At 38.6% G+C, this 13,401-nt stretch overlaps 1 protein-coding gene across 4 annotated transcripts in view; it reads right to left on the bottom strand.

Annotated features, from left to right (window-relative positions):
• VIPR2 (vasoactive intestinal peptide receptor 2) overlaps positions 1-13,401 on the bottom strand; it is a 224,647-nt gene that overhangs the window by 49,346 nt on the left and 161,900 nt on the right. The gene's annotated exons all lie outside the window — the stretch shown is intronic.

The following is a 13,401-nucleotide window of genomic DNA, read 5'->3' as shown; positions in this document are numbered from 1 at the left end:
TTTTGAGCACATGCGCTAAAATAATCCCTCCCCAAAAATATTTAAATGCATGTGCAGCTGGTCCCCACCATTTCCTCTGGTTAGGGTTAGGTAGACAGAGCTGAAAATCAGGTAAGATGGCAAGAGGAACCCCGTCTTGCTCCACACGCCCCAAAATAATAAGACCTCCTCAAAAATAAGGCCAAGCGCTTATTTCAGGGTTCAAAAAAAATATAAGACAGGGTCTTATTTTCGGGAAAACACAGTATTGAAACGTCTGCAAGAAAGCAACCAAGCTCAGAGAGCATAGGGATCCTGTAGAGGTTAAATTTCTAGATCTAAATCTGAATCTGAATCAGACAAGATAAATCTGTTTGTTTGCTATTTAACAGAGGCAGGCACAGGCTAGATCAAAGCAATGTTTCCCAACATGGATGACTCCAAGTGACATGGACTTCAGTCCTCTGAATTATTAACATTGGCACTATGATAGCTGAGAAGTTATGGGAGTTGAAAGTTTTCACATCTGAAAGTTGCCAGGTTGGGAAACACTTAGACCAAAAGATGAAAGAAAAGTAGATATTCAGTGTTGGCAAGCAAAAGATAAATGACCATGCCTGAAGACAAGATAATAAGTCTTATTTGCAACCTATTATAATTTATATTACAATGGAAAAGAATAAAACAGATGTCATTCGCCAAAAAGCAATGTTGTGCATGATTATGTAGTAAGAAACGCTAAGATGTTGGTCAACATTATTATTATTTTCCAACTAGCATAGTAACACTAATATTCTTTATTAGGTTTAACTAATTGTATGAAATGCTGATACTTGTGAGATTAATAGATGCCACTTTTATATTTAAGCCAAACAAGTAGAATTATTTATTAAAGAAAGTAGAAATACTCTGTTAAACCAGCACAGAAAGAATTGCTTCAAATAAATGGATTGCATTTCAAAGGAAGGGAAACTATTATGAGAGATAAATGATGGGCTAGAAACCATCATTTATTACAAATTACTAAAAATAGTTACTACTTAACCATTCTTTGAGGTGGACTCTTAATAATGAGAATGATTTGAATCTAATATCAATGAATGATTAGTTAAAATATATTTATACAGCTGCTCTCCTGTCAGGCAAATGACTGCTCATGTAATTTCAAAGTAATTTTTCAAACCAGCTATCTATATATCAATGGGGAGCCAGTTTTTAATGATACCCATGTATAAATCTTGTGTCTGAAGCTGCTTTCAAAATACTTCCAATCTTTATAAGGCCTGACCATGCAAATGAAGAGGAATTCAACTACCGTATATACTCGAATATAAGCCGATCCGAGTATAAGCCGAGGTCCCCAATTTTACCCCCAAAAACTGGGGTAAACTGGGGACTCGAGTATAAGCCGAGGGTGGGAAATGAGGCAGCTACCGGTCGGGGAAACCCTCCCTCCCTCAGCCGAGAAGGCTGGCGGCTCCCCCGCCCCGCCCTCTCACTGCACCGGCAGGGCTTCCCCGCGCTAATGCAAAAGCCCGCCAAGTTTGCGCCATCCGGTATAATGTGAAAAAAAGAAGAGAAAAAAAAACTCGAGTATAAGCCGTATATACTCGAGTATAAGCCGAGGGGACGTTTTTCAGCACAAAAAACGTGCTGAAAAACTCGGCTTATACTCGAGTATATACGGTAAAATAAAGCTTGGTAGCAGATGTTTATCTCCCCAACAATATCTACAGATTACGAGCCCATTCTTTTAATACATTTCTCTTTGACTGGTGTAGTTTTAGTTTGATGTCTTAACTCCATGGATTTATAATGTTTGCTGTCTAAACGTTAACTGATTCCTTTTAATGGAAAGCACTTTATGGTGAACTATGATTCTACTGCGAAACCTAATGCTATTAACTCAGAACCTTTCTTAGTCATATATCTGGATTTTTTTTTATTAAGTAGCTATACTGATTTCCAACATTTCAGTTATAGATGAGATATGAAGGAAATAAAAGTTATAATTCTGAAAATAATTTATCACGACTATTGGTCACACTGGGGAAGCATAGTTTAACATCTCCTAAGTTATAGGAAAAGTAAAATAGTCCTCATCTTTAAAAGGTCAGACTTTTTTTTTAAAAAAAGATCTACATTATGTTCAACAACTTCTGGAGAAAACCCTCCAAAATATGAATTTGGAGGTGAATTTTGGCTTCTTAGCCCACCACATACCAACATGCATTATATATCCATTTGATTTCTATGGCCACTATCTCAAACTCATTAGCCTGAGCTGCTAACAATATTGAAAAAAAGGCATAAAAACATAAAAATCAGGAAGATAAGCCTTAAAGTCGAGTAAAAATAACCCTAAAAATAACAAATCTGCATCCAAGCCTTACAAAAATTGGGGCCAGTTTAATCTTTGGGGGAATATTTGAAGTTATGGGCACCATGACAGAAAAGGCCAGATGGCACTTCCTTAACAGATGACACCTGGACTATGCTTCTTCTGCAGATCTAATGGGATAGGAGTGGGCATAATTAGGGAGAGGAAGTCCCTCAAAGAACACAATTGCATGCCATAAAAGTTTTTATAGCTTATAATGAGCTCCTTGAACTCATCCAGAAGCAAACTGGAAACAAATGCAGCTGGAGAACAAGAAGTGTATTATATTCTGTACATTTGTAGCTTCCAGATCCTACAGGGCAGCCCACATAAAGTGCATTGCAGTAGTCTTTTAGAGCAGCGGTTCTCAACCTGTGGGTTGCGACCCCGTTGGGGGTCGAATGACGATTTGCCAAGGGTCGCCTAAGACCATCGGAAATATGGGAAGTATACTTGCGAGTCGAAGAATCGTGCTCCAATGGTTGACTCCACAAGCCAGCTGCAGGCTCTTCAAATCGCTAGCTGAATTCAGCTTCAGGCGCGATGAATTAAAAAAGAGAGAAATTTTTGCTCTGATGTCTCCCTCTCAAGCCAGCTGCAATCACTCCCAATCGCTAGCCTAATCTGGCTTCAGGCGCAATAAACTTAATAGGGGAGGAGTCTCCGCTTTAATGCCTCCGTCCTCAAGGCAATTGCAAGCATTTCAGATCGCTAGCCAATACGGCTTCAGGCGCAATAAATTCAAAATGAAAATAATTTTACGGTTGGGGTCGCCACATCGTGGGGAATTGTATTAAAGGGGTCGCCACATCGTGGGGAATTGTATTAAAGGGGTCGCAGCACTATAAAGGTTGAGAACCACTGTTTTAGAGGGTGACTAAAGTGAAAGCAACCATGAATAGATTGTGGTTGTTGTGGTTTAGGAAAGGACACCACTGGCACACAATACATAGCTGTGCAAAAGTCCTCCTGACCAGGGCTACCACTGTTCCTTGAACAGGAATTGACAGTCCAGGGGGACCCCGCGGATTGCACACTGATTTAGTATGAGCAATTAAACTGCTTTGCAAGCAAAAAGAACCAATTTTTTCTCCAGTCATTAAAAGTGCATTTAACAGCTGATATTAGAAAATGATCAAATTATTGTTTCCCATGTGAAATACGTCTGCATATCAAGCTCTCCTAGAGGCACAAGAACAGCTCCGCTTATGGTTAATTGGACAAATTTGCTGGTTTCTGAAGACTGTGTAAGTCCTAAGTAGCAACCATGAAGCTTATTTGAACTTCCATGTTCCATTATTTAACTTAATAACTAATCTTTATTTATTTGATAGAGGAAATGTACAGTAGAAGTCTTTGTAGCAATATGCATGGAGAGCTTGACAAGTGTGGTTTTACATCTGCCATCACAAATTAAATAAAACCAAAACTTGTTTTACTCACAAGTGTTCTAGAAGGCAGTTAAGCCAGGGGTGGACAATTAACATTTCCAAGGGGCCACATAAGAAGTTGGGTCTTTTGTGGCGGGCCCCCACTATAGTCCCCTATTGCTGCCCGACCATTCCAGAGGCTGCCCCACCATTCCAGAGGCTGCCCCACCTCCTGCCAATGCCATGGATCAGACAAGGATACCTGAGGGGTTGGATGTGGTCCGTGGGTCAGTAGGTTTACTTCTAATTAAATATTCAGGTTCAGATTTCTATTCAACTGTGAAGTTCTCAAATTCAACAATGCCTCTGTGTCAAGCAGTTACTACAGGTAACTCTTTGATTTACAAACACAATTGAGGCCAACATTTTTGTTGCTAAGTAACGCCGGGGGTGAGGGGTATGGCCAGCTCAATGTTACTCGTGTTGGAGGTGCTTTTGGCGGCCCGAGCACTCTGCCAGTGAAAATGGGCTCCCGAGCTCCGTTTCTGGCTGTGATGGCCTCCTGCAACCCTCTGCCCAGGAAAAGAGCCCGGGAGGGCTGCACACAGTCCTCCTAAGCTCCATTTTCACTGGCAGAGGCACCACAGGCCGGTCCGCTGTTTTCAGGACAGCCCCGCGGGCCAGATCTAAGCATCTTGCGGGCTGGATCTGGTCCCCAGGCCTTGAGTTTGACACTCCTGCCTTAGGGAACATTTGAAATCTTAATCCCCATTCTAGGCATGCTGGAAATACTGAATATGCAATTCGGAGCATATAAAATTACATCCAACATGTATTGCATTAAGAAAATATCTGCATTAAAATGCATATTAGTTTTTGAAAGTTTTTTTTAAAAAACCCTGACCATTGATGTGTAAATGGGATGAAATAAGCATTACCTTGAAAAATATACAAATGTTACAAAATTACAAAATTAATCCGTCCTAACTTTTCAGAACAAACTACTTTCTGCTTTATTCACTAGTGTCTTTTTACTTTGAAATAAAATTCTTTATTTGATATGAAGCAAACTTCTATATAAATAAGTAAAACATCTTCAGAATATTTAAACATATAGTATTGGTTTTGTTGCATTTGCTGATTGCCTGAAGAATTTGTGGAATATTTACACACTTTATAAGTGAGTTTCTCATAATTCTCAGAAAAGGTCATAAATGTCTGCAATCATAATTTTTAATATCGGTTTTATTGAAGGTTTTATAAAAAACATAAAAACTAACACAAACTAACAAAGAATAAAAGAAGCAAGAAAAAAAAGGGGGGGAAATCCAGAAAGAAAGAATAAAAAGAAAAGAAAGCTTCTTAGAAGCTTAATAGAATAGGAAATAATAAGAAATTACTTCTTATTCTATGATTATTTTTTTTAAAAAACTTTTCTATTATTCAGTGATCGCTGTTTTCTCCTAATAATTAAAACCAGAAATAATAAATGCATTTTTCCATTTCATGCAAACTTTCTATAAGGGTTACTGTCTATAATTTTCATTTAGAAGATTTAAATAGTTACTGCATGCCTTGGGATTCCTATTATTTATTTAATAAAGATAAAAGTATTTTCTTTGCCCTACTGATACGATGATTTGAACCTGCTACTTTTGGATGCTTACCAGGGGTGGTATTTACTTACCTTCGCTACCGCTTTGCAAACGTGAGTGCACACGCCACCTCCACGCATGTGTAGAGCCTTCCGCGGATGCCCAGAGAGTCAAAAACGGGATGTGTCTGGGTGGGTGGGCAGAGCCTCCCGCAGCCGCCGCTACCAGTTCGCCTGAACCAGATAGAATCGGCTGAATACCACCACCGATGCTTATGTACCAGAAATGTTTCTGCCATAATCATCACTGAAATAGCTGGGAATTGTGTAATATACTGTGTCTATTATACGAAAAAAGGAAAAATCGTTCTTCCCTACAATCTACACCTATTCGTTCTACAGAAAGAAAACTGCAGCCTTATATTATGCAGATTAACTTTACTTTCATCTAAAAAAAAGGTATTTTTTTAAAAAAGGAACAGAAATTACGGAACAGTCCTCTGCCAGCTGCTATGATCTCTGCGAGTATAATAGAAGGATCCAAGCATCTTTTCATTATCGTAAATATTTAGCGTTCGATAATGAAAACATAAGAACCAGTGAATTCTCGCTTGGATCTTGAGCTCAAGTTTCATTTTTTGGGTCTTACAGAAATCATGACACCACCTGCTTCAGGATTAGTTTCCTATTTGCAGAACCATAATGATTCTGATTAAAGTTCTTGGAATGTTTGACAATGGGATTGTTATTTTAAATCCCCCCTTCCAGACATCAAAATAGACCGGGATACTGTGGAAAAAGCCATATTGTAGAGTACTATTGAAGCAGGTTAGTTTCTCCTCAAAACAACCAACCTCTGTGATACTATACACATACTGTGGTTTTAGTGTGGTTCAAATCAGTTATCTTTCTATACACACAGCTTGAAAGAGGATAGGAATCAGTGATGAAATCCAGCCGGATCTATCTGACTCACATGATCCGGTAGGGCTGCTGGCGGGAGGCTCCGCCCACCCAGATGTCATCACGTCCCGGTTTTTACCAGATGTCAACACGTCCCGGTTTTTACCCTTTGTGCATGTGTGGAGGAGTGCGCACGAGTGTGGCGAATGAGCATGTTCACATTTGCAATCCAGTAGTGAAGATAAGTGCATTTTACTCCTGATAGGAATGTCCATATTTTCCTAAGCTTCCATTCACTCACTTCACCTGTAAGCTATGAATCTCCAAGTCTTCTTTTTACCCACTTACAGCAATTTTCAACAGCAAGTTCTGACTCCCCACCCCACCCCCAGTTAGTATCCACTGTGGTCCTATGGAATATACAATACACCAATAGAGATAGGAAATGCATTTTCTCAGGGACACTAATATCTACTGTTGAAAACATTACTGTTGTCTTATATCTTTACTGTTGCTATAACAGTAAACAGTATAAAATTACTGTTGTAATTTTAAATGGTGTTTTATGGTTTATGTATTTTAATTTAGGGGCCAAATTTAATAAGTGTTTTAGCATTGTTTTTATTTGTACTGTATCCATGGATTGTTGACCGCTCTGAGTCCTTCGGGAGAAGGGCAGTATAAAAATTAAATTAAATTATATTATTATTATTATTATTATTATTATTATTATTATTATTATTATTATTATTATTAGGTGGAAATCAAAGGCTAGGCATATCATTTTCACAGTGCCTGGCAGCATTCCTATTTAATGCCTTGTTCTGCCTATCCCGCCATGCCAGAGAGGATTCAGGCCATATACAGTGGAGTCCCAGTTGATTTTAGGCATGCAAAAGTCCAAACGGGATGATAATTCTATTCTTAGTACTTCAGTAGTTACACCCAGATAAGCATAGGTTAACACCATACAAACAATCAAGCAGAAAGCAATTTCTTAATCAAGAATTACCAAAGAGAAGACCACACCCCATCAACACTGGCTGACTTAGCTATTTTATATTAATAGGGTGCAAGCCACACGCTCATTAGCAATGATAATGTTACCTAGTCAGGTAATGAAATGTCTGCAAGCAGACAACCAAACTCAGGGGGGGAAAAAACCTTCATCAAGGTACAACATTTACAACACAAATGACCATAATTTGTGTTGTAAATGTTGTACCTTGATGAAGGTTTTTTTTTTCTTCTTCTATGTACACTGAGAGCATATGCACCAAAACAAATTCCTTGTGTGTCCAATCACACTTGGCCAATAAATTCTATTCTTCTATTCTATTCTAAAAAAAAAGGACTCCACAATTCTATTTTTGAAGTTGTTGTACATATATGGGCAAATGCTTGTGTGTCTGTATAAAAACTAGCAACACTAGTAATTATGTTGATCGTTTAAAAAAAAAAGCATTGGCTCTAACAGATGTGCAACTCATACAAGCAGTAAAGAAAAGGAAAATAAATAATGTATTTTGTTCCATTGTTCTGTCTTTACGTTTGCCTCAAAAGCAAAGGGTGACAATCTATATTTCCTCTTTGCTTGGGGAAAATACCTGAAAGATATTGCTGAGAAAAGTGATTTTTTCCACTTTCACATTGTCAGGAACTGGACAATGGGCAACAGTCAGCAGCAATTCAGAAACAAGGAATTAGAATCAAGAAGCAATCAAGAATATATGGGTCTAGAAACATAAGGTGTGCCAAAGCTTATTATGTATATAAAGATACAAGACAAGACAAGAGAGTATTCCTTGCTATTCATGAGGAGCCAGTGACAAGCCAGAATTAGTGAAAATATTGTAGTCTAGAAAGGAAAATTCAGAAGGAGGCTAAAATCGGGGAGACCACCACATGAGGTAGGGGTCAAGAGTTCTTGACACACTTGTGAAAGCATTTCTCCCTTTTGCCATTTCTGGATTTTCCTGAACTCCCAATATAATCAAGACTCCAAAACTGACTCTAGCTAATTAATGGACATTAAGGAGTGAGAGTGAGAGGTCTCTGGTTGCCATCCATCCAGATTCTCTGAAATAATTGTGTCCTACAGCCAGTCACAGCTCACCAGAGGCCTTTAGCCTCTGAATTTGTTTTTCAACCCAGTATTTAACTCTTGCATGAATATACTTTCTAAGTAGCTAATTAGGACCTTTGCATGGCTTCTACCTTAAATCTTAACATATCTGCCTTTCATGACAAAACGTACCACCTGCACAACACACACTAATATCCTCATCCAAAATGTTAAATATCAAAGTGAATCAAATATGCAACATCTCCAAGAAAAAAACATAGCAAGTGAAATTATACCCAGATTACCCAGACTCTACCCAGGTCTAGTGGTTAAGGCACCAGGCTGGGAAGCAACAGGTTGTGTGTTCAAATCCTGCCTTAGCCATGAAAGCCAGCTGGGTGACCTTGGGTCTCTCTCTCCCCCTCCCTCTCTCTCTCCCCCTCCCTCTCTCTCTCCACAGCCCAGCCCACCTCTCAGCAATAGCAATAGCACTTAGACTTATATACCGCTTCACAGTACCTTCTGTAAGCGGTTTACAGAGTCAGCATATTGTCCCCAACAATCTGGGTCCTCATTTTACCCACCTCGGAAAGATGGAAGGTTGAGTCAACCTTGAGCCTGGTGAGATTCGATCTGTCAAATTACAGGCAGCTGGCAGGCAGCAGAAGTAGCCTGCAGTACTGCATTCTAACTGCTGCGCCACTGTGGCTCAAGGTAGTTGTTGTGGGGAAAATTGGAGGAGGAAAGTGTGTTATATATATCCACTGCCTTGCGTTGCTTGTAAAAACGATAAAGGTGGGATGCAAATAAATAAAAAAATTGACACTAAACTTCCTATGCTTCTTACTGTAATGTCTAATGATATATACAGGTGTCCGTTAGATCAAAGTTAACAAAGATTGCAAAAGGTAAGGTCTGTGTGCAGACTCCCAAAAAGTGGCAAATAAGTTGTAAAAGGAAATACTGTAAAATACTCCATATATATACAGCATTTAACTTTATATCTTTACTTTATTTATTTTATTTTATTTTTCAAATTTATATACCGCCCTATCTCCCTAAGGACTCAGGGCGGTTCACAGGCAATTAAAATACATATAAATACAGATTAAAAACGACGATTAAAAAACTTATTCTATTGCCTAATTTAAAAACAATATAAATAATAAAAAACCCCTTAAAACCAATAACTTTAAAATCTAATCCAGTCCCGCGCAGATGAATAAGTGCGTTTTAAGCTCGCGACGAAAGGTTCGGAGGTCCGGAAGTTGACGAAGTCCTGGGGGGAGTTCGTTCCAGAGGGTGGGAGCCCCCACAGAGAAGGCCCTTCCCCTGGGTGTCGCCAGACGGCACTGCCTAGCTGACGGCACCCTGAGGAGTCCCTCTCTGTGGGAGCGCACGGGTCGGTGAGAGGTATTTGGAAGCAGTAGGCGGTCCCGTAAATAGCCCGGCCCTATGCCATGGAGCGCTTTAAAGATTGTCACCAACACCTTGAAGCGCACCCGGAAGGCCACAGGTAGCCAGTGCAGTCTGCGCAGGATAGGTAACACGGAGCCCCGAGGCTCCTCTATCACCCGCGCAGCCGCGTTCTGGACCAACTGAAGCCTCCGGATGCCCCTCAAGGGGAGCCCCATGTAGAGAGCATTGCAGTAATCCAGGCGAGACGTCACGAGGGCGTGAGTGACCGTGCATAAGGCATCCCGGTCTAGAAAGGGGCGCAACTGGCGCACCAGGCGAACCTGGTGAAAAGCTCTCCTGGAGACGGCCGTCAAATGGTCTTCAAAAGACAGCCGTTCATCCAGGAGAACGCCCAGATTGCGCACCCTCTCCATCGGGGCCAATGACTCGCCCCCAACAGTCAGCCGAGGACTCAGCTGACTGTACCGGGATGCCGGTACATATACTTTGATTATACTATTTGACCCAATGATTTGGGAAGAGAAAATTATCTTAAATTTATCAGGTCATAATGATCTGTGAAACATGAAATGAGAAGAAAATAAATCAGGATGGGAGAAAAATAAAAGGTAACTGATTGAGAATCTATTTCAGATATACAAAATGATTAGCTCTTTTGCCATTACATCTACTTAATTCAGATAAACTTAATAAGCAGTTAAGCCATAATTCAGAAAATGCTTCATGGATTTGATGGTGTGAATATAGTATTATGCTCTGCTAAACTAACCTTGTAATCTTTTAACAGCATTTGTGTTTCAATAAAGAGAAAGATACTCTTTTTCTTTAAAGATGATTTAAAGATAAATATGGTATATTTAAGATCCCAAGAGAAATATATCCCAAAGGAACTTTGATTATCTACTTGAAATTTTTGGAGTACATGCTTTAGCTAAAAATCACACAAGAACTTGGTAAATAACGAAGTACAGTTTGTTCTTTCATGATCAGTAATACACTTGTTTATATATTTCTGCAGGGAAGCATATTAAAGCTCTCCAGTAGAAAAAGAAATCTTCCCTTAAAACAAAATGACAGAATCATGTTTTCCATACATAAATATAAATGTGTATGAAATCCAGAGCAGCATTTAAATAACCTGTAAATAAAGTAATATATTTTGTACCTTAATGACATTTTAAAACTCTGGAGTGCCTTTCTCTATGGAAATGTAATAAACAAGCATAAGTTGGAATTAATGATCGCTTCAAATTTTTCACTAAGTTTAAAATGCTTTTGTTTTAAATGAGTCCTCAGCTAGAACATCAGAAACTCAAAGATAAAGGGAAAAGGCTAATGGCTTGCTCAGTTTTGCAGTGGATAGAATCAGGCCCTATTCTCAGCTCAATTAAAAACCAATCCTTCTTGAACTCTTGTGTTCTGGATACGAAGTTCAGCAATGGGTAAACATTTTGGTCTCAAAGTGAAATTAGTTGCCAGTTGGGACCCTTGCATATCTACACAGACACCCAATCCGTTTCCCTCCAATGACATATGGGAACATTGGTCTATTGCCATTAGATTAACTGTCCTAGCCTGATTTGAGAGTCACCATGAACTCGGTTGGGGGGGGAGGGGGAATTACCACTTTATTTTTTAATAACCTCTAATTGAAATTTAGCAGAGAGGAGGCTCATACCTTTCACCTGATGTTTCAGGTTTTTGTAGGCTTCCAAAATTTTCAACAGGGTCCATGACATAAAGAGAGGAAAAGCCTGTCTAGATATCAACTTGCCAATGGAAACTAAAATGCTTACTTTATTTCATTATACTTCTTTCTTCTAATCATGCTGGTTAAGAGTAAGAAAAGCTTTCTGAAAGTCACATGCAGGCCTCAGGCCACTAACTTTCCATTTGGCTGAAGATTATTACAGCATATTCTACTTCCACGATACAGCAAAACTTTGCTGGCTGAGGAATTCTGGGAGTTGAAGTCCACAAGTCTTAAAGTCCACAAGTCTTAAAGTTGTCAAGGTTAGAGACCCCTGTTCCAGAATATTTCCTAGTTGTCACGCAGTAAAGTACTAATCATGTGAAATCCCACATATCTCTCACTTGACTTACTATTGTTGGGGTTTTTTTTTGTCACCCTTGATTATTTCAAATGACTATTGAAAGAATAGTCTAGATCAGGGGTTTGCAAACTTGGCTCTTTTAAGACTTGTGGACTTCAATTCCCAGAGTTCCTCAGCCAGTTTGCTGGCTGAGGAATTCTGGGAGTTGAAGTCCACAAGTCTTAAAAGAGCCAAGTTTGCAGACCCTTGGTCTAGACTACTGAAAGAATTATATTAATTTAAGATTTTTTTCAGTATTTTTTCCTTGTAGCATTGTAAAACAGAAAAATATAGTTTTACTGACAGTTCATTTGAATATACATAACTCATTAAAGTATTAGAAACATAAAGTAAAAGATAGATAATTATGTATTAAAAGCTACCTAATGTAAAATATAAACAAGATTTGAAATCTAAGATTGATAATCAAGTTACACCTAATGGTTTGTAACAGCTCATCTTTTTTCTAACGTTAAAGTTAAAATAAACATCAACTTTCAATTTTATGAGTTCTGCATGCACTATAAATTACTAAATATGATACATGTCGTAAAATTTTAAAAGAATAACAGAGACCATTAAAATCAAGTCTGTGGTTGTAAAAATAAAATTTAAAAAAATGTTTCAAATTACAGTTACGAATCTTTTGGCCATAAGGTTGTTATTGTTATGTAAGAAAGTTGTCCTTTGGAAGGACCCAGCCTGTCATTCTTTATGTATGAACATTGGGAGAGAATTGAGATTTAAGGGAGGAGTTTTCATAAGGTTACCACATCTGGGCTGCAATGACTGGAGGACCACTAGATGGCAACAAAGTTACAGAACATTCTGAAAAAAATACCATCTGGTGATCATGTATAGCTTTGAAAGTGCAGATATTGTAACCCTAATATTAATTATAGTTTAGTGTTGGGAACCACACCCAGGAGACAGGGAAGTTGAGGAATTGAAGAATACATATATAGCCAGGAAGTTTTTTTAAAAAAGTATGAAATGTGAGAAAAAAAATACACCTAAAGTTACTTTACAACAATTTTTATAGTTACACATCATCTTGCTTTAGCACACTGATACCAACATTCATACATCGTATTTTGTTCTCTAAGCTTCCCACCTACTGTACTCCCCTAAAAACTTTGCTGTTTAGATATGCTCTGTGACCCAGAGTTGTCATTAGATTCACAGGTGGAACTGTAGAAAGAAGCTCATTTGCACACCTACAATAATAAACCCCCTATGATCCTTCCTTTATTAGTCAGACCTAGCAACAATTGCAAGGTGCTTTATATTCCAGAAATTGCAACTAATGCAAAACACAATAGACAAATTGTGTAAGTGGTAAAAGGTATTAAATAAAAAAGTCTGCACTGAAAGCTGTGCACTGGCTGTTAATTGTTTATCAACACTTAAAGTGCTACTGTTGACCTTTAAAACATCTTTCTTGCTAAGAACCTGCCTTGTTATTAAATCAGCAGCCACAATTTTTGAAGCTATCTTTTCCACCCAAAGCTCAGCTATCTGGAATAATGGCTATTCTGTAAGATTTTCAGAGTACAAAACACTATCTTTCGGAAGAAAGCTATGCAGAATGTTTGTAT

This window comes from Ahaetulla prasina, chromosome 4 (genome assembly GCF_028640845.1).
Source record: "Ahaetulla prasina isolate Xishuangbanna chromosome 4, ASM2864084v1, whole genome shotgun sequence".
Taxonomy (NCBI): Eukaryota; Metazoa; Chordata; class Lepidosauria; order Squamata; family Colubridae; genus Ahaetulla; species Ahaetulla prasina.
Note: the sequence above shows the minus strand (reverse complement) of the source record. Positions and strands in the feature narration are given on the sequence as shown.